The following is a 20,472-nucleotide window of genomic DNA, read 5'->3' as shown; positions in this document are numbered from 1 at the left end:
AGATTAAATTATTATAATTCTTTATGCCTGGAAAATATATATCATATTTTAAAGCTTTTACTTGGAAGTTATATGAATCTACAGCCTATATTTGAGATTTTAAAACACATGCACAAAATTGTCTTAGCCATCTTTTCCATATTGATTACTTAAGGGTGATTGGACTAATCCAGAAAAACCGAAATGTATTTAAGGGTTAATCATTTCTTTCATTTTTCTGAGTATAACACTGAAAAATTTCTAAAACAGAGCTTTTTCCACAATAATGAATAAAACTCTGATCAGGACACTGCTTTTCTCCTCTCCTCTTTCCAATACAGAATGATTTGTCCCATCTTTTGCATCATTTTATTGTATTCTTGAAGCTAAATTCTGTTTTTGTCATATTTTCTTTCTTTCTTCCTTTCTCTGTCAGTTGTGTGTGTGTGTGCATGGATGCATATGCTTCTCTGTGTGTGTATGACCAAATTAACACTTAATGCAGCACTGGAACTGCAAAGATTAACTTTTTACTCTTTTATCAGCTGGATATAAACTTATAATAAATGTATACCATTTTTCTCTTAAATTATCTGAATATGTATGAAAATTAAAATATATAGAGAGAAGGACTTTGCCTATTTAGCTTGATAAATGCTCTCCAGAGTTATGCTTGCTACCCTTCATAATTTATCCACCTAGAATAAGATCTATAACATAGTATACTAATTAAGCAGTTGGGAGTTTTAATTTGATTTCCCAGATAACTTGTGAAGTATGGTATTTCAGGAATTTCTTTACAATTGAAAAAATAAAAACTAGCAAAATACTCCTGGAAACCCAGTGGGGTAACAGTATGACATATATAATTTTGGTCACTTTATCCAGGCATGTTTCAGGGATAGAGTAACATGTTATTATTATTTTAACTGCCTATATTTGGAAAAAAGAATTTAATAACAAAATTAATTTAAAATTGAAAAATCGTTAATATATATGCAATCAATAAATGTTCTCATAATTTTTCTTAAACACAATGTTGGTTAAGTAACTATTTAGAAGCAAAGTGAAGTCACTCAGTCGTGTCCGACTCTTTGCGACCGCACAGACTGTAGCCTACCAGGCTTTTCAGTCCATGGGATTTTCCAGGCAAGAGTACTGGAGTGGGTTGCCATTTCTTTCTCCAGGGAATCTTCCCAAACCAGGGATCGAACCTGGGTCTCCCACATTGGAGGCAGATGCTTTACCTACTGAGCCACCAGGGATGAATTTAATGAAAAACAGATAGCTTCTGAAATGTACATGTTCTAGGGTATATGTACATGCATATGTTTATGTGTACACTCATTGCATCTCAAATTTTTCTATCTACTATAAAAATTCATTCAGTCAGATTTATTTATCATATAACTTTGTGCACAGTGTCATGCTAGATAGTGTTGGATATTTCCAAGGTCACATTCTAGGGAAAGGCTAATGATCGTTATATTGATTGTAGAGCTAATGATAATTGATATGATTGAGAAGTAGAAATGAAAAGGATGATAAAGAAGAGTTGATTAGCTAGTAAAACCTAAAACAAACAGTAGCAATAAATTTCCTTCCTAGGGTGCATTTATTGAGGACCTCTTATCAGACCTGCATAGGCAGAAATCATTTGACTATAGTGACGACACCTGAAGCACTATTGATCTGCAGCAGTGGCAGAAGTATCAATTTCTGAAATGATTCTGCTAAGTCCAAAAGCGTTTGGTTCTATCTGTCTAAGCTAAGATGTAATTTATTACATCCATTACTTGTAATATTTTGCATCAGCAGTACAAAGAATGAGATTACTCAGTTAGGGCTGTAAATAGTGAAGACATGACATGAGTGCATCGGAGAATAGAGTTTGTCATTGAAGATAAGGGTCATGAGAGGATGTAGGCAAGGGCAAACAGATTAGAAAAGGAGGTATGATCATCAAGATAAATGAAGTGTCTTTTACATGAAAATCTAATCTTCTAGAAAGTCCGCTGTTAATATATCACTTATATCAAACTTTAGAATGAGAAAATTAGCATGGGGAAATGATATTGTAATATTCATTGGCAAATTTCAACTATCTTCATCATTCACTTATTTTGAGAGTTAATTTTATGTATAATGTTATTTATAAAATAACCTTAAGGATTATCAAAATACAAAACTTTACCTAAAACAGTTAATATATTATCTGGATTTTATGGAGTTTATAATTAGATCAACTCAACTTAGTGTGAAAGCTTTCCTAGGATAATTTATTTCTCTGACATTTGGGAAAATTAACAATCCAAATGATTAATATTTCCTTAAAATAGATATGCCCTTATACATAAGTGTAGGCTGTAAATTTACAGTCTTCATTTAGAAATTTAAGCAGAGTACATAACATTGTCATGTGACTTTTTCAGAGACAGAGTGTTAAGCTTGATTGTGCTTGTAAGAAAATCTACATCATTCATGCAAATAAATAAAAATAGTTTATTTTATAAACACTTTTGTTTATTTTGGTTTTGTATTTTGGTTGTATAAATATATATCCTGTGCACATATTTCAGTGCATTTTTAAATGAATTATTGTTTATTTAAAGTTAATGTTTGACAGGTAACATCTTCCCTAAAGATCTTGTTTTTTTTTTTTTTTTAATTTTCTAATTTTGCAAAGAGCAGGTTGAGTTGTTGCATGGATGTAGATATTCAGATGGAATGCTGAAATTAACTTTGGATTCCAAAACTCTGCCTCAAATTCTGGAATATTTTCTAATCAAAACATCATTAAATAGTTAAAATATACAATATAGTTTTATGCTTTGGATGTTTTTAACATAGACCATCCTTTGATTATGTTATGAATAGAGTCCATCTTTTATGTTCTAAAACAAAACTTACATTATACAGAAGGAAGAGAATATTGTTCACATTATACAGAGGTGTATAGGAAAGAGAATAGTAAGCCACCACAGTGCTGTCTAGTTTAAGGTATTTAAGTTGTGAATTTCAATCTGTGTGAGTTTTCAAATAACTATTAATCCTTGGAACTCAGACACCATTTCCCAGGCTCAAAATTCACTGATAGAAGCTTTAACGGGCTCTAACATTTTCTCATGAATTACAGATATGTGACTTAAAAGTCAATGTACCCTGATGAGTTGAGCAAAAATACTCTGTAGGCAAAAGCTAAAACAACTGTTTCACAATGTTCATACATGGAGCAAGATGGCATAAACATGAAGGGTCTTTACCTGAGTATTAGAAGAAAATAGTATTAGAAGCATTAGAAGAAAAATAATTCAAATATTTTAAATTTTTCAGTAAAAATTCCTTGAGTTCATGAGACAGCAAAACTTGTTGAAAATAAAGTCATTTAATTTGTGTTTACACATATGTGTAAGCATGATACTGTGTAGCTCTTAAAACACTGCAGAAAGTGTAGCATAAAGTGACTTTTGCATTAAGTGTGAAGGATCTAGATTAATAGTATAAGATATAAGATCTGAATATCTGGACTTAAATCATGACTGAACCAACTCACAAATTATGTGAATTTGTTAACATATACACTATCTCTATGCCTGTGTGCTCAGTTGTTCAGTCTCGGCCAACTCTTTGTGACCCAACAGACTGAATAGTCTCCTCTGTCCATGGAATTTTCTAGGCAAGAATACTGGAGTGGGTTGCCATTTCCTCCTCTGGTCTCTATGCCTGTTCACCTTAAAAAAAAAATTTTTTTTTTTTTGGTTAAGGTTTTTACTCTTCATTCTGGCACTCTAGGGGCTTCTCAGGTGGCATAGTGGTAAAGAACTACCTTGTCAATGCAGGGGTTGCTAGAGATGTGGGTTCAATTACTGAGTTGCAAAGATTCCCTCCAGGAAGGCATGGCAACCCACTCCAGTATTATTGCCTGGAGAATGCATTGGACAAAAAAGGCTGGCTGGCTACAGACCATAGGGTCGCACAGAGTTGGACACGACTGAAGTGACTGAGCACACACACACTGGCACTCTAAGGTTAAGTCAAAAAACAAACAAACAACAACAACAACAACAAAAACACACCTAAATCCCATTATTTCTTCTGCAAATGGCTCATCCTCTATATTTTAGTCTTATAATAAAGATAAATTATTATATGTAAAGCTGCTTTGAATCATGTAAAATACTATGCAACATTTTTCCCCTAGCCAGTAAGAGGGAATTCAGATTAATCAGCCACAAGGGTGCCTTTATTTGCTTTGGGTCAAAGAATGTTAATTGACCATATAGAGAATTAAACCCATTTTCTGGCTTCTTTAGCACAATTTTATTGTCAACTGATTTAACCTGCCACAGACAGAAACTTCTACAAATAGAGCTGCTATGTACTTTAGCAATGAATTGACATGTGAAAAACTGCTTCTACAAGAAACAGTTTTAAGGTATTCCCTATTATCTGTCTCTTGAGCTTAAATTTATAGTGATTATTGCCAAGGTCACTTAGTAAACAAGAGAGTCTCATACCTTTGAATGCTCAAGCATATAGTTTTAAATAGTTATTGATGATACATTTTTACAAAACACTAATGCATCTATCAAAACAGAAGGCTTGTGAAGAAAAGAATTAAAAAGCTCACTGAAAAAATTCAAAGCTGAAAAAAGATGTTTTTCTTAGCTTCTGTAAATTCAATGTTGGATGAACAGAAATTAATGTAATTTTCTTACAATTCACTCCAGTTATGGAACTCTGTTATATAGAATTTCACCCTAAAAGAGGTATTTTACATCCTATAAATATTGTACAAAAGAAAAAAAATTCAAAATTATCACCAACATTTTCAGCTGATGATTAAAATAGTATGCTCCTTTAAAAAATGAAAGCAAGTTTTTTTGTTGACTTTAATGTCATCTGACCACCTAAATTTATTTTTTTAATGGTATTAAGAAAGACAATCTTGCTTTTATTTCTTAAGATAATGATTTTGGATGGAAACAACAGATGATGAAATGAAAAAAGAACAGCTGTAACATTATCAGTCTTAAATAATATGTGTTAATTCCCATCATAAAATATACACATGTTCTATTACTAAATCATTTCAAGCTTATTTAGATTTGTAATCTATTGGTTACTTCTTGTTCTGGCAGTATAGCATATATAGTGATCAGAGAAATTAGTTGGAAAGAGCTCTTTGGGAATCACCTAGAAGACATAAACCAAAACACTGGGTAAAGTTTAGGGAAAAATACACACACACACCCCACACACATGATGACAGTGTTAGTGACAAGGTAACACAAATCTTAAAATGCTATGAATAAAATGAAACTGAGAATCCAGAGAGGGAAAGTAAGCCTATGTATTAATAATGTTGTTTCTTGGAACTTCTGCCAAAGGTTCCTAGCCTAGTCCTTAGACTTTAATGGGTTTTGAAGAGAATTAATCTAAGGCCTCCTTTGTTAGCGTGAAGCAAAGTCTTCGCAAACAAATCTGGGTCTCCTAAAATTCAATGCCTACAATGCACAAAGTATGAAAAGAGGAGACATTCCATAGACAGAGACAAAATAAGATTTTGCCCTAACAATTCCTAATCACAAACTGAGTACCACACAGCATTAGAACTGACATTTATAACATTGTGTTCACCTAAAAATACACAGGCAAAAGTAAAACTAATGATTGTCCTGGATTTGTAAGCTATGAAAGATCTGTCAGAAACAACTATAAATACTTGCTGGGGAATGCAGTTAAACTTTCAACAAATTCCCAAAGATAAAGTGCAAGTGTCATGGACTCACCATTCAAGAATCAAAAAATGTATGAAGAAATAATTCATTGTGAATGAGAGTTCTGAGAACCAACAAACTGAAAAATCATACTGAAATTATCAGAACCAGAATATAAAATATATTAGTATATTTTGATATATTTTATAAAATAAGGTATTAAAGTATTACATATAAAATAGACTGTTAACATGTATATCTAGGAAGATTTGTAAAAAAAAAAAAAAAATTTCCAGAAATTTATATACACAGACACTGTATTTGAAGTTAGAAATTCAATTCAGAATTAAAAGCAGATTATATTCAGCAAAATATAAAAGTGACATACTGAAGAATAGCAAAAATCTTAGCATTGAGAGACAAGAAGACTATAAATATGAATGTGTTGTTATCATTGATGGAGTAAGACCTAGCATTCCCTGGTGGCTCAGATGGTAAAAAGAATGTGCCTGCATTGCTGGAGACCCGGGGTTCGATTCCTGGGTTGGAAAGATCCCCTGGAGAGGTAAATGATAACCCACTCCAACGTTCTTGCCTGGAGAATTTCATGGACAGAGGAACCCGGCAGTGTATAGTCCATGGACTCACAAAGAGTCAGACATGACTAAGTGACTGACACATAGAAGACCTATCATATTACAAACTGGAATTAGAATAGGATAATAGTAGGAATGAAGAAAGGAAAATATTCTAAAACAATGGTGACTTCTCCTCCACATTCTCTTCTTCCAACTCTTCCTTTGGTTAGCCATCCCTTCAACTCATGAATATTCATTCCTAAAACAAGTAGATGGAGCCCACAGTGGTAGTCATCTAAAAGTGATTGGAACATAAAGGATATTCACATTAGGAATGTGGAGAGGGTGCAATACAATATTCTGGAACCTGTATGGTGTGAAGGGAGTATCCGAACAGAGATATGGAAACACAGAAGAGTATCTATTAAATAAATAAATGGAATCACTGGAGTCAATATCTCATTCTTAGAGAAAGTGAAAGTGAAGTCGCTCAAAAGTGTCCAACACTTTGCGACTCCATGGATTGTAGCCTACCATGCTCCTCTGTTCATGGGATTTTCCAAGCAAGAGTACTGAAGTGGGTTGCCATTTCCTTCTCCAGAGGATCTTCCTGACCCAGGGATCGAACCCTGGTCTCCCACATTGTAGGCAGACGCTTTACCATCTGAGCCACCCAGGGTTAGAGAGGGTAATTACAAATTTGGAAAGGAAGAAAACTAGAATGCACCCAAAGATGTGGAATTGAATTTGGGTATATGTTTGTGCACTCAAAACATTTGATGATAGATAGATAGACAGATAGATGTACACCTGGAGATGAAAATGTGACAAAATACAAACTTCCTAATTCTTTCCATGAAAAGCAGCAGGATCCTAATCACAATGACCATGACAAATATTCAAAGATTGGCTTCTAAATTCCATCTTCCTTTAAAACAGATCATTTCTCCTAGTGAATGACTGATACAAGGCATAGGCATATAACAGTATACAAGGATCATTAAACAACTTCTGCCAGTTAACAAGAAACTGCTTAGAGATACAAGCATGTCAAAAACACATGGAAGTTAAAATATTCCATTTGGTCAAATTTGGAGAAATTTGACCAACAAAACCGTAATTGTAATAATAACAATCAAATAGAATAACATTAAATAGAATAGGAAAACATGAATATAGGGTAATATAAAAAATAATTTGGAAATTTCATAAGAAAAGATATTTACATTGTTTCAAATTAACCCCAATCTAAATATTTGCTATTTAAAAAGAATTTAAAGAAAAAGTTTTGACTTTTGACTGATAAAATCTTGTAAATAATACCTCATCAGTATGATCAGAGTGACCACCACTACTGAAGGACAAATCTAAAGCGTATATCACCTAATAAGAGGCAATAAGAATACAGGATCAATTCTGTAATATCCTATTAAAGTATCATAACCTGTATCATATTATCAAGAAACACTTTATGAGTCCAAGTCAAGGGACACTTTTCAAACTGGTCAATTTCATAAAAAATAAGGAATAGCTAAATAATTTTGTGAAATTGGAGGTAACTAAAGAGAAGTGAAAATTAAATGAAAACTGTAATGCTGAGCTGCAGTCTTTGGCTATAAAGGGCATTATTGGAAAAACTGTAATGTATTTTGCTTATTCAGTTCAGTTCAGTCTCTCAGTCGTGTCCAACTCTTTGCGACCCCATGAACTGCAGCATGCCAGGCCTCCCTATCCATCACAAACAGCTGCAGTCTAAACAAACACATGTCCATTGAGCCAGTGATGCCATCAAACCATCCCATCCTCTGTTGTACACTTCTCCTCTTGCCCTCAATCACTCCCAGAATCGAGGTCTTCTCAAATGAGTAAGCTCTTTGCATCAGGAGGCCAAAATATTGGAGGTTCAGCTTCAACATCAGTCTTTTCAATGAACACCCAGGATTGATCTCCTCTAAGATGGACTGGTTGCATCTCTTTGCAGTCCAAAGGACTCTCAAGAGTCTTCTACAACACCATAATACAAAAGCATCAATTCTTTGGCACTCAGCTTTCTTCAGAGTCCAACTCTCACATCCATACATGACCACTGGAAAAACCATAGCCTTGACTAGATGGATCTTTGTTTGGCAAAGTAATGTCTCTGCTTTTAAACATGCTATTCAGGTTGGTCATAACTTTACTTCCAAGGAGTAAGCATGTTTTAATTTCATGGCTGCAGTCACCATCTGCAGTGATTTTGGAGCCCCCAAAAATAAAGTCACCCACTGTTTCCCCACCTATTTGCTATGAAGTAAATCTGTATGCAGGTCAGGAAGCAACAGAACTGGAGATGGAACAACAGACTGGTTCCAAATAGGAAAAGGAGTATCTCAAGGCTGTATATTGTCACCCTGCTTATTTAACTTCTATGCAGAGTACATCATGAGAAACACTGGACTGGAAGAAACACAAGCTGGAACCAATATTGCTGGGAGAAATATCAATAACCTCAGATATGCAGATGACACTATCCTTATGGCAGAAAGTGAAGAGGAACTAAAAAGCCTCTTGATGAAAGTGAAACAGGAGAGTGAAAAATCTGGCTTAAAGCTCAACATTCAGAAAACGAAGATCATGGCATCCGGTCCCATCACTTCATGGGAAACAGATGGGGAAACAGTGGAAACAGTGTCAGACTTTATTTTGGGGGGTTCCAAAATCACTGCAGATGGTGACTGCAGCCATGAAATTAAAAGAAGCTTACTCCTTGGAAGAAAAATTATGACCAACCTAGATAGCATATTCAAAAGCAGAGACATTACTTTGCTGACTAAGGTCCATCTAGTCAAGGCTATGGTTTTTCCAGTAATTATATATGGATGTGAAAGTTGGACTGTGAAGAAGGCTGAGCGCCGAAGAATTGATGCTTTTGAACTGTGGTGTTGGAGAAGACTCTTGAGAGTCCCTTGGACTGCAAGAAGATCCAACCAGTCCATTCTGAAGGAGATCTGCCCTGGGATTTCTTTGGAAAGAATGATGCTAAAGCTGAAACTCCAGTACTTTTACCACCTCATGTGAAGAGCTGACTGATTGGAAAATACTCTGATGCTGGGAGAGATTGGGGGCGGGAGGAGAAGGGGACGACAGAGGATGAGATGGCTGGATGGCATCACTGACTCTATGGACGTGAGTCTGAGTGAACTCCGGGAGTTGGTGATGGACAGGGAGGCCTGGCGTGCTGCGATTCATGGAGTTGCAAAGAGTCAGACATGACTGAGTGATTGAATTGAACTGAACTGATGGGACCGGAAGCCATGATCTTCGTTTTCTGAATGTTGAGCTTTAAGCCAACTTTTTCACTCTCCTCTTTCACTTTCATCAAGCAGCTCTTTGGTTCTTCTACACTTTCTGCCATAAGGGTGGTGTCATCTTCATATCTGAGGTTATTGATATTTCTCCTGGCAATCTTGATTCCAGCTTGTGCTTCTTCTAGCCCAGCCTTTCTCATGATGTACTCTGCATAGAAGTTAAATAAGCAGGGTGACAATATACAGCCTTGACGTACTCCTTTTCCGATTTGGAATCAGTCTGTTTTTCCATGTCCAGTTCTAACTGTTGCTTCCTGATCTGCATATAGGTTTCTCAAGAGGCAGGTCAGGTGGTCTGGTATTCCCATCTCCTTCAGGCTTTTCCACAGTTTCTTGTGATCCACAGAGTCATAGGCTTTGGCATAATCAATAAAGCAGAATTAGATGTTTTTCTGGAACTCTTTTGCTTTTTCAATGATCCAGCAGATGTTGGCAGTTTGATCTCTGGTTCCTCTGCCTTTCCTAAAACCAGCTTGAACATCTGGAAATTCATGGTTCACGTATTGCTGAAGCCTGGCTTGGAGATTTTTGAGCATCACTTTACTAGCATGTGAGATGAGTGCAATTGTGTGGTAGTCCGAAGACTCTTTAGCATTGCCTTTCTTTGGGATTGGAATAAAAACTGACATTTCCAGTCCTGTGGCCACTGCTGAGATTCCAAATTTGCTGACGTATTGAGTATAGCCTTTTCACAGCATCATCTTTTAGGATTTGAAATAGCTTAACTGGAATTCCATCACCTCTACTAATTTTGTTCGAGGTGATACTTCCTAAGGCCCACTTGACTTCACATTCCAGGATGTCTGGCTCTAGGTGAGTGTGAGTGATCACACCATCATGATTATCTGGGTCGTGAAGATTTTTTTTGTACAGTTTTGTGTATCCTTGCCACCTCTTCTTAATATCTTCTGTTTCTGTTAAGTTCATACAATTTGCTTATTATTTAGTAGCAATATATCAAAGTTTAATGTTAATTTTTATGGTCGTATGAAGGTCAAATAGTAGAATATCCTTTTTGTACAAAATAGGTACTGAAGTATTTTGGTAATAGTATCAGGTCAACATACTCTCAAAAGGTTTAGAAAAGGAAAGTTTATTCTTGAATATTAATATTTTGTTAAGTTTGAGAATATATTAAAACTATTTTATTTTATACCATATTTTCTAAATTGTCTTGTAACAATAGTTTTTAAACTTTTCCTTTTATAATTATTATTTATTTAGCTTCATGGTTATGTACTTGCTTGCTTACAGTACTGCAAGATGTGTGGTGTTGATGGTTTAGTCACTAAGCCGTGTCTAACTCTTGTGCCCCCATGGACTATAGCCAAGCAGGTTCCTCTGTTTATGGGATTTTTCAGGCAAGAATATTAGAGTGGGTTTCCATTTCCTTGTACTTATTACTAAAAGTAAACTAAACAAAAAATAATGTACTGAGTGTTTTTCTAGAAGCTTTAATATCATTGGAAGCCTATATTGTATAAATCATGGTATTTGTAAAGTATTTTTGTGGTAAAATTTGTAATTTAAAAAAAGAAACCAAATTGCATTCATAGAAATTACTTTTAGTTACAAAAAAAAAAACCTAATTAGCTTTGGTTATATAAATTCAGCATATAATTTTCATAGAGCCTGAATACACTTTTCTATTGATAAATACTGTTTAGTGTACCTGGAGGAGGGTGGGGGCTTATTTCCAGAGGGAGACTGCTAAGTTCTGTCTTCTAAAATTAGTTAATCAAATTTGAAGGTCTCTGCATTCATAAGAGTTTTATGTAGAATCTCAAATACAAAAAGAACTCACTGAGTGGTTAAATTGCACACTGGTTGCAAGATAAGCAATTTAAAAACCATGTTTTAATCCTCCAAGGTATTATGTGAAGAAATTACAGCATACTTTTACTGTCCAAATGGAACCCCAGTGACCTGAATTATTGAATGTGGAATTTCTTTAAGAAAGAAGCTTATGCGCAGAATTTTGTCTCAGTAATTAAATACTTAATTTTAAATTTACTAAAAATATCTATAGTGTAAAGAGTAGCTATATAAATACATACAACAATGAAACTATTACAGAAAGTAAATGATTTTTTTTTTTAGTAAACGATATTTAATTACTCAAGACATTTAATGTAGAACTATGGCTCAACTACTTTTTAAATATATAAAATATCATAATTCAGGATTATTTCAAAGAAATAAAAATATCCAAAACAGCCCACAAAATTCTGAGTTACTCATAGTGGTTAAAATTTTTAATTATTCCCAGTGAAAAATAAACAGTGATATATTTACTCAATATTAGTGAATAATAAGTAATAGTTAATATGAGCCTGAGAAAAAAACACTTTCTAACGATTCAAGTTTCAGAATATTGAAATGAGCTTTTTTACAAGAAAATCAGTGCCATTTCCCAAAGGCAAAGAAAGAATTTCTCCCTTCAGAGAAATTGAAAAGAAAATAATTATAATTAGTGCTGACATTTTGCTGTTCAAGGAAAGGAAGGCTGAGTATGGATTTATTAGTGGCTGTATGTCACTCTCATAGATATTGTAATCACACCAAAATATGATACATTTCTAAATAGCCCTTTATTACTGTTTGTTTTTTCATGAATGCTTTAATATGTTTGGTTGCCACTGAGGAATTTTGCTGCTGCTGCTAAGTCACTTCAGTCATGTCTGATGCTGTGTGACCCCATAGATGGCAGCCCACCAGCTGACTTTTTAAAAGCATGTTTGTTTTTAGTGTCTGATAACTGTGTGGATCACAGTAAACTGTGGAAAATTCTGAAAGAGATGGGAATACCAGACCACCTGACCTGCCTCTTGAGAAATCTGTATGCAGGCCAGGAAACAAAAGTTAGAACTGGACATGGAGCAACAGACTGGTTCCAAATAGGAAAAGGAGTATCTCGAGGCTGTATATTGTCACCCTGCTTATTTAACTTCTATGCAGTGTACATCATAAGAAACGCTGGACTGGAAGAAACACAAGCTGGAATCAAGATTGCCAGGAGAAATGTCAATAACCTCAGATATGAAGATGACACCACCCTTATGGCAGAAAGTGAAGAGGAATTAAAAAGCCTCTTGATGAAAGTGAAAGAGAAGAGTGAAAAAGTTGACTTAAAGCTCAACATTCAGAAAACGAAGATCATGACATCCAGTCCCATCACTTTATGGGAAATAGATGGGGAAACAGTGGAAACAGTGTCAGACTTTATTTTGGGGGGCTCCAAAATCACTGCAGATGGTGACTGCAGCCATGAAATTAAAAGAAGCTTACTCCTTGGAAGGAAAGTTATGACCAACCTAGATAGCGTATTCAAAAGCAGAGACATTACTTTGCTGACTAAGGTCCATCTTGTCAAGGCTATGGTTTTTCCAGTGGTCATGTATGGATGTGAGAGTTGGACTGCGAAGAAGGCTGAGCACTGCAGAATTGATGCTTTTGAACTGTGGTGTTGGAGAAGACTCTTGAGAGTCCCTTGGACTGCAAGGAGATCCAACCAGTCCATTCTGAAGGAGATCTGCCCTGAGATTTCTTTGGAGGGAATGATGCTAAATCTGAAACTCCAGTACTTTGGCCACCTCATGCGAAGAGTTGACTCATTGGAAAAAGACTTTGATGCTGGGAGGGATTGGGGGTAGGAGGAGAAGGGGACGACCCTGGATGAGATGGCTGGATGGCATCACTGACTCGATGGACGTGAATCTGAGTGAACTCCGGGAGTTGGTGATGGACAGGGAAGCCTGGTGTGCTGCGATTCATGGGGTCGCAAAGAGTCGGACAGGACTGAGAGACTGAACTGAACTGAAAGCACCTGAAAGTAGTAGTCTGCTAATTATCCCCTAAAGCCATTTTATTATTTTTTTTTTTAATAAAGAAACCCTTGGTTTTTTTTTTTTTAAAAAAAAAAGTAACTGGCTAAACAGTGGCAAGTCACCCTTCATAGCTTCCTGGGTACAGCTGCGACCTTCTAACAGGTTTGTACAGTAATTGTTAGTGGAAGGGTTGTACACAACTACTACATTACATCCTAAAGAGTACCAGTTTGCTATCCACTTTCACTTTTCCTTTCCCAGAAAGCAACAGCAGAAACTGTGGGTATGAAGTAACTTCAACAGTGCAGATAAGGAACACTGAGTGATAGCTGATAAAAAGGTAAACTGAATCCTGAGTTTTTTGATTCATGTCATTTTGAGGTCTGTTTATTACAACAGCTTTATCGGCAAACCTAACAGTGTCTTTCTGTGTGTGGCTGTGTAAAGACTATTTGAAGTGTATAACAACATGAATATTAGGGATTTAATTTTTAACATTTTAATTTTCATCTGTACCCTTTGGGCTTCCCTGGTGGCTTAAACGGTAAAGAATTTGCCTACAATGTGGGAGACCAGGGTTCATTTCCTAGGTCAGGAAAATTCCCAGAAGAAAGGCAAAAAAAAAAAGAAATGATTTGCTTAAGAACATACCTAACATCCCCACAGCTCTTTTTCAACTTACAAAATAAAGGTATATCCCCAACCAACCCCAATCTTAGTACAGTGTCACACCAAAGCTATGGAAACCCTCGTGGTACAAAAATAGCCTTTTAAATGTTTGAGCAAGAATCCATTTTCCTACAGGGTTTCCTGTATTCCTATCATATCCAAGGTCAAGCAACACAGGTAAACAGAGGAATCTAGATTCAAACCTAAGCAACTGGTTCCAAAGCCTGCCCTCCTTATCACAAGACAGAGATTTTGAGAAGACAAGCCCAAAAGACATATCCATTGTACACAAAGTTCTCATTGTTGCCACTGTTTCTGAGCGGTATCAACAAAAACCATCCACAAGGGTTAAAGCCAGATTTGGATGAGATAAGAAGCACCAAGTGCTTTTTCACCCCCTGCTGAAGTGAAGTGAAAGTGACTTAGTCATGTCTGACTCTGTGATGCCGTGAACTATGAAGCCTGCCAGGCTCCTCTGTTTATGGAATTTTCCTGGCCAGAATACTGGAGTGGGTTGCCATTCCCTCCTCCAGGGGTTCTTTCCATCCCAGGGATCAAAGCTGGGTCTCCTGCATTGTGAGCAGATTCTTTACTGTATGAGCCACAAGGAGTGCCCCCACAGAGCTTAATTTTAAAAATAAGAAAAACTAAAATTTATGGACTATTTGGTGAGTAGGTACCATGCTAAGCCATTCACAAAGGTGTAAACTAATTCTGTGAGAGGTTTATTATTATGTTTAATTTACAGAATGAGACACACAAATGTGAAGCATATATTTTAAAGTAGCACAGGAAGTTGGTGCTTAAGTAAATGGTCAAATCAACTCATTCTGAATACAGAGCTGTGTTTATCTAGCCCAAGACTCTTGAGAGTCCCTTGGACTGCAAGGAGATCCAACCAGTCCACCCTAAAGGAGATCAGTCCTGAGTGTTCATTGGAAGGACTGATGTTGAAGCTAAAACTCCAATACTTTGGCCACCTGATGTGAAGAGCTGACTTATTTGAGAAAACCCTGATGCTGGGAAAGACTGAGGGCAGGAGGAGAAGGGGACAACAGAGGATGATATTGTTGGATGGCATCACCGACTCAATGGACATGAGTTTGGGTAAACTCTGGGAGTTTGTGATGGACAGGGAGGCCTGGTGTGCGCAGTTCATGGGGTTGCAAAGAGTCAGACACAACTGAGCGACTGAACTGAACTGAGCCCAATATATTATTTCTAGATAGCATGTCTGACAAATATCAGTACAGGTGAGCATAAATTATGTTTAGGATTCTTTCCAAACTTTACATTCTATGAAAGACCATATATTTTGTTAATCAAATAATCATTTTTACTTAGGAAATCACAGAAAATCATTTAATAATAATGCAAAATATTGATATTTTCTATATTAATAATAATGACTACTTCACCTTTATACCCATGTAATCAATCAAGTAGTCACATTTTCGGCCTTGTCTGTCTGAATCCTGGATTTCCATTGAATCCATGTGGCTGTACATCTTCCTCTGTAAGTATTAGATTAAATGTGTTTTCATTACTCATTTATAAATACATAGTAGTAAAACCTCTGTGTTGTGTGGGTAAGTATATGTATACATTTATAAATAACTCAAATTTCTTTTTTTGTGGCATCTTTGTCTGATTTTGGTATTAGGGTGATGGTGGCCTCATAGAATGAGTTTGGGAGCTTACATTCTGCAATTTTCTGGAAGACTTTGAGTAGGATAGGTGTTGGCACTTCTCTAAATTTTTGGTAGAATTCACTTGTGAAGCCATCTGATTCTGGGCTTTTGTTTGTTGGAAGATTTTGTTTTCTTTTGTTTTGTATTTTTTACTTTGTTTTTAAGATTTTTTTATTATAATTTTGATTTCTATGCTTGTGATGGGTCTGTTCAGATTTTCTATTCCTTCCTGGTTCAGTTTTGGAAAGTTATACTTTCTAAGAATTTTGTCCATTTCTTCCAACTTGTTCATTTTATTGGCCTATAGTTACTCATAGTAGTCTCCTCTGATCTTTCGTATTTTTGTGTTGTCCATTGTGATTTCTCCATTTTCATTTCTAATTTTATTGATTTGATTTTTCTTCTTTTTTTCTTTATGAGTCTGGCTAATGGTTTGTTTTATTTATCTTCTCAAAGAATCAGCTTTTAGCTTTGTTGATCTTTGCTATAGTCTTCCTTGTTTCTTTTCCACTTATTTCTGCTCTGATTTTTATGATTTCTTTCCTTCTACCTAACTTTGGGGTTTTTCTTTTTCTTATTTTTCTAGTTTCTTTAGATGCAAAGTTAGGTTGTTTATTTGATGTTTCTCTTTTTTCTTGGGCTTCCCTTGTGGCTCAGCTGGTAAAGAATCTTTCTGCAATGCAGGGACCTGGGTTCAGTCCCTGGGTTGGGACGATTTCCTGGAGAAGGGAAAGGCTACCCACTCCAGTATTCTGGCCTGGAGAATTCTGTGGCCTGTATTGTTCATGGGGTCACAAAAGTCAGAAACGACTGAGAGACTTTCACTTTCACGTTCTTGCTTCTTGTGGTAGGCTTGTATTGCTATGAACCTCCCTCTTAGCACTGTTTTTACAGAATCCCATAGGTTTTGGGTTGTTGTGTTTTAATTTTTATTTGTTTCTATGCATATTTTGATTTTGTTTTTTTATCTCTTCTGTGATCTGTTGGCTATTCAGAAGCATGTTGATTAACATTCATATGTTTGTTTTTTATATAAATAACAAATATTTTCCTAAGCATATGCATCATTAAATGCATAACCTAAAGAATTTGCAAAGTGGTTGTACTATTTTACATCCCCTCTCCTACCAGCTCTGCATGAGTTCCAGTTGGCCTACATCTGCACCACAACTTGATTATCTCTATATTTTATGTATTATATTAATATGTATGATCTCAATATTTTAAATTATAGCCATTCTAGTGTATATATAACTGTGTCCTGTTTGTGTTAATTTACATTCCTAAGAAGATTGATTTTGAGCACATTTTAATGTTCTTATTAGAAACACATATATACTATTTTGTCAACTATCTTTTCAAATATTTTTAACCATTTTCTTGGGTCTGGCTTTCTTCATACTATGAGGGTAGAAGAGTTTTTATTTACTCTTGATACAAGTCAGTAATGTATATTTTAAACATTTTCTTCAGTGTCTGAAGAGAATTTTCCCCCTAATTATTTCTCTTTAAAAGATAAGTTTTTAATTTCAGAAACGTGGATTTATTCCCTAAAAAAAAAAAAAAGAAAGAAAAGTTCATATTTCTGACCTAACTAATCTTTCCCTTCTCCAATGTCACAGAGATTCTCATAGATTTTTACAAAGATATATTAGTTATCACCTTCATATTTGGAACTAAAAATTTCAAGTTAAATTTTTGAATGATAGCAGGTTATATTCAAGGTTTATTCCCCCACCCCATGAAGACATAAAGGCTGTCAGCTTCATTTGGGAGAAAGACCTTCGTCTCTTCTATTTAATATCCTTGGAGTTTTGGCAAAAATCATTTGAGCATATTTGTGGGATTTACTTTTTTTTCCCCCTTCAATCTATACATCCATTCTTACTCTAGTGATGCTCTATCTTGATTACTCTATAATGTCTTGAAATTAGTCAGTGTAAGTGCTCTTTGTTCTTTTACTAGATCTCTTTTGAAAATAAATGTCCCTTGTATTTCCATACAAGTTTTAAATAAACTGAACATATATCTGTAAAACACCCTGTAGATATTACTTAAAATTGTATAAAGTCTATAAAAGGAGAAGGCAATGGCAATACACTCCAGTACTCTTGCCTGGCAAATCCCATGGACGGGGGAGCCTGGTAGGCTGCAGTCCATGGGGTCGCTAGGAGTCAGATATGACTGAGCGACTTCACTTTCACTTTTCACTCTCATGCATTAGAGAAGGAAATGGCAACCCACTCCAGTGTTCTTGCCTGGAGAATCCCAGGGATGGGGGATCCCGGTGGGCTGGCATCTATGGGGTTGCACAGAGTCAGACACGACTGAAGAGACTTAGCAGCAGCAGCAGCAGCAAGTGTATAAAGCAGCTTGGCATAAGGTGATATCTGAACAACTTTGAATGTAAATGTAGCATATATAACTTGTATATTAGGGCTTCCCTGGTGGCTCAGTGGTTAAAAAAAAAAAAAAAAATCCTCCTGCCAATGAAGAAGATGTAGATTCAATCTCTGGTTGGGAAGATTCCCTGGAGAAGGAAATGGCAACCTACTCCTCTGTTGTTGCCTGGGAAATCCCATGGAGAGAGGAGCCTGCTGGGTGATAGTCCACACAGAAGAGCCGTACATGATTTAGTGACTAACAACAACATCAATTCAAGTATTATTACAATTTAAAAGAAAAAGTGAAAATTAATGCAACTCCAGGAATAAGAAATAATGACTGGTATGTTTTAGTTCTAGAAAGATGCATTATTAATAGAAAAAAAAAAAGAAAAAAATGAACACCTAAGTTATGCACTAATAAGTATAAAATAAAACATCCTGTGCATTTCAAAGCCTATTTCTATATTTTTGACACTGTAATTATCCAAATATGTCCATGTTAGAAAGTATGAATCTATCTCATTCATCTTTGAGCCACATATCACATTTTTCCATCTTATTAATTTATCATCATTGATTAATTTTAGAGTGTTCAGGGTGATTCCATTTCTGCTACATTAAAGAACTCTGCAAAAAAAAAAAATCCTTGTACAGAAGTCTAGATATAGACTTCTACTTATATAAGATATAGAAGATATAGAATTCTACTTATATAACTATGGTAAATGTCTGAAACCTTGACAGTTAGAATTGTATATCTAAATTTTTCATGTGCATGTGTTTAAGAAGTGAAATCCCCTTTACACTTACTAGTCCAAGTTAGATTTTTATAACAATGAAGGCTCATTTCCATAGACACCTGTAAACACTAAGTATTGCATATTTTTCATCATTTTATATTGCTTTTCAAATTACTGTGATTATGACCTATTGATAAATTTGTAAAGGACTTATTTAAGTGTCCTAGAGACTATCAGATATATTATGACTAAGTTTTAATGTTTTGGGTGAGGCTATCAAAGTGTAAATTCTGGAAGTAAACTTAAAAAATAATTGCTCATCCCATGACAAGTGGATCATTTAAGTAAGCGTATTTGAGTACCTTCTATGTTTTCCAAGCTTTGTTCAGGTACTTTATTGTTGCTATTCCCAAGTCACGTCCAACTCTTTGTGACCCCATGGACTGCAGCATGCCAGGCTCTTCTGTCCTCCACTATCTTCTGGAGTTTGCTTACATTCACATCCATTGAATGGATGATGCTATCTAACCACCTTATCTTCTGAACCCTTCTCCTTTTGCTGTATTTCCTAGCATTGGGGTCTTTTCCAATGAGTCAGCTCTTTGCATCAGGTGGCCGAAGTATTGGCGCTTTGGCTTCAGCCTCTGTCCTTGCACTGAATATTCAGGGTTGATTGCCTTTATGGTTGATTGGTTTGGTCTCCTTGCAGTCTAAGGGACACTCAAAAGTCTTGTACAGAACCACAATTTGAAAGCATCAGTTCTTCAGTGATCAGTCTTCTTTATGGTTCAGCTCACATCTGTACATGGCTACTGACAAAAAAAAAATCATAACTTTGACTATAGGAAACTTTGTTGGCAAAGTGATGTTTCTCCTTTTGAGTATGCTACCTAGGTTTTGTCATAGCTTTTCTTCTAGTGGAATCATTGACGGATTTTTATTTTCTTGGGCTCAAAAATCACTGTGGACAGTGACTGCAATCATGAAATTAAAAGATGTTTGCTCCTTGGAAGGAAAGCTATGTACTTTAAATAACTTGTTGAAGAAGGCAGAAGATTGTTGAAGAAGATTGTTGCCTTGTTGAAGAAGGCAAAAAGATTATTTTTCATAGATGTTAACTTTAAGAGTGCTGGGCATGTAACAAGCTACCAAATAATTGCAAAGAGAAATCTAAAGCATAATTCTTTAGCATTCAATAAATGTTTATTAAGCACCTACACTCTTTGGAATATATCACTGAAGAAAATAGGAAAAAATTCTTCCTTTTGGACCTTATATATTATATAACAAATAAGTACCTTTTATTAGTATATTAGATGCCTGACAGTACCAATAAAGATGGGGGTAAGGAGAATTAGAGGGAAGTGACAAGTGACAGAGAATTATAGCAGTTATGGCAAAATTATGAACAATTACTGAGGAAATGATGCATAAGCTAAGATTTGAATGACAAAAAATAAACATTCATTTAAAGATTTAAAGTCAGGGAGAATTGATATTGCAAAGACTACAACAGCAATAAAACTGGCACATT

At 35.5% G+C, this 20,472-nt stretch overlaps 1 non-coding gene across 1 annotated transcript; it reads right to left on the bottom strand.

Moving 5' to 3' along the window:
• Positions 1–1,172: 1,172 nt before the first annotated feature.
• On the bottom strand, positions 1,173–1,244 carry TRNAW-CCA (transfer RNA tryptophan (anticodon CCA)). Its single transcript has one exon. It is a non-coding gene; the product is annotated as a tRNA-Trp (tRNA).
• Between the last annotated feature and the right edge of the window lie 19,228 nt (positions 1,245–20,472).

This window comes from Ovis aries, chromosome 22 (assembly GCF_016772045.2).
Source record: "Ovis aries strain OAR_USU_Benz2616 breed Rambouillet chromosome 22, ARS-UI_Ramb_v3.0, whole genome shotgun sequence".
Taxonomy (NCBI): Eukaryota; Metazoa; Chordata; class Mammalia; order Artiodactyla; family Bovidae; genus Ovis; species Ovis aries.
This window is presented reverse-complemented; position numbering and strand designations above follow the sequence as displayed.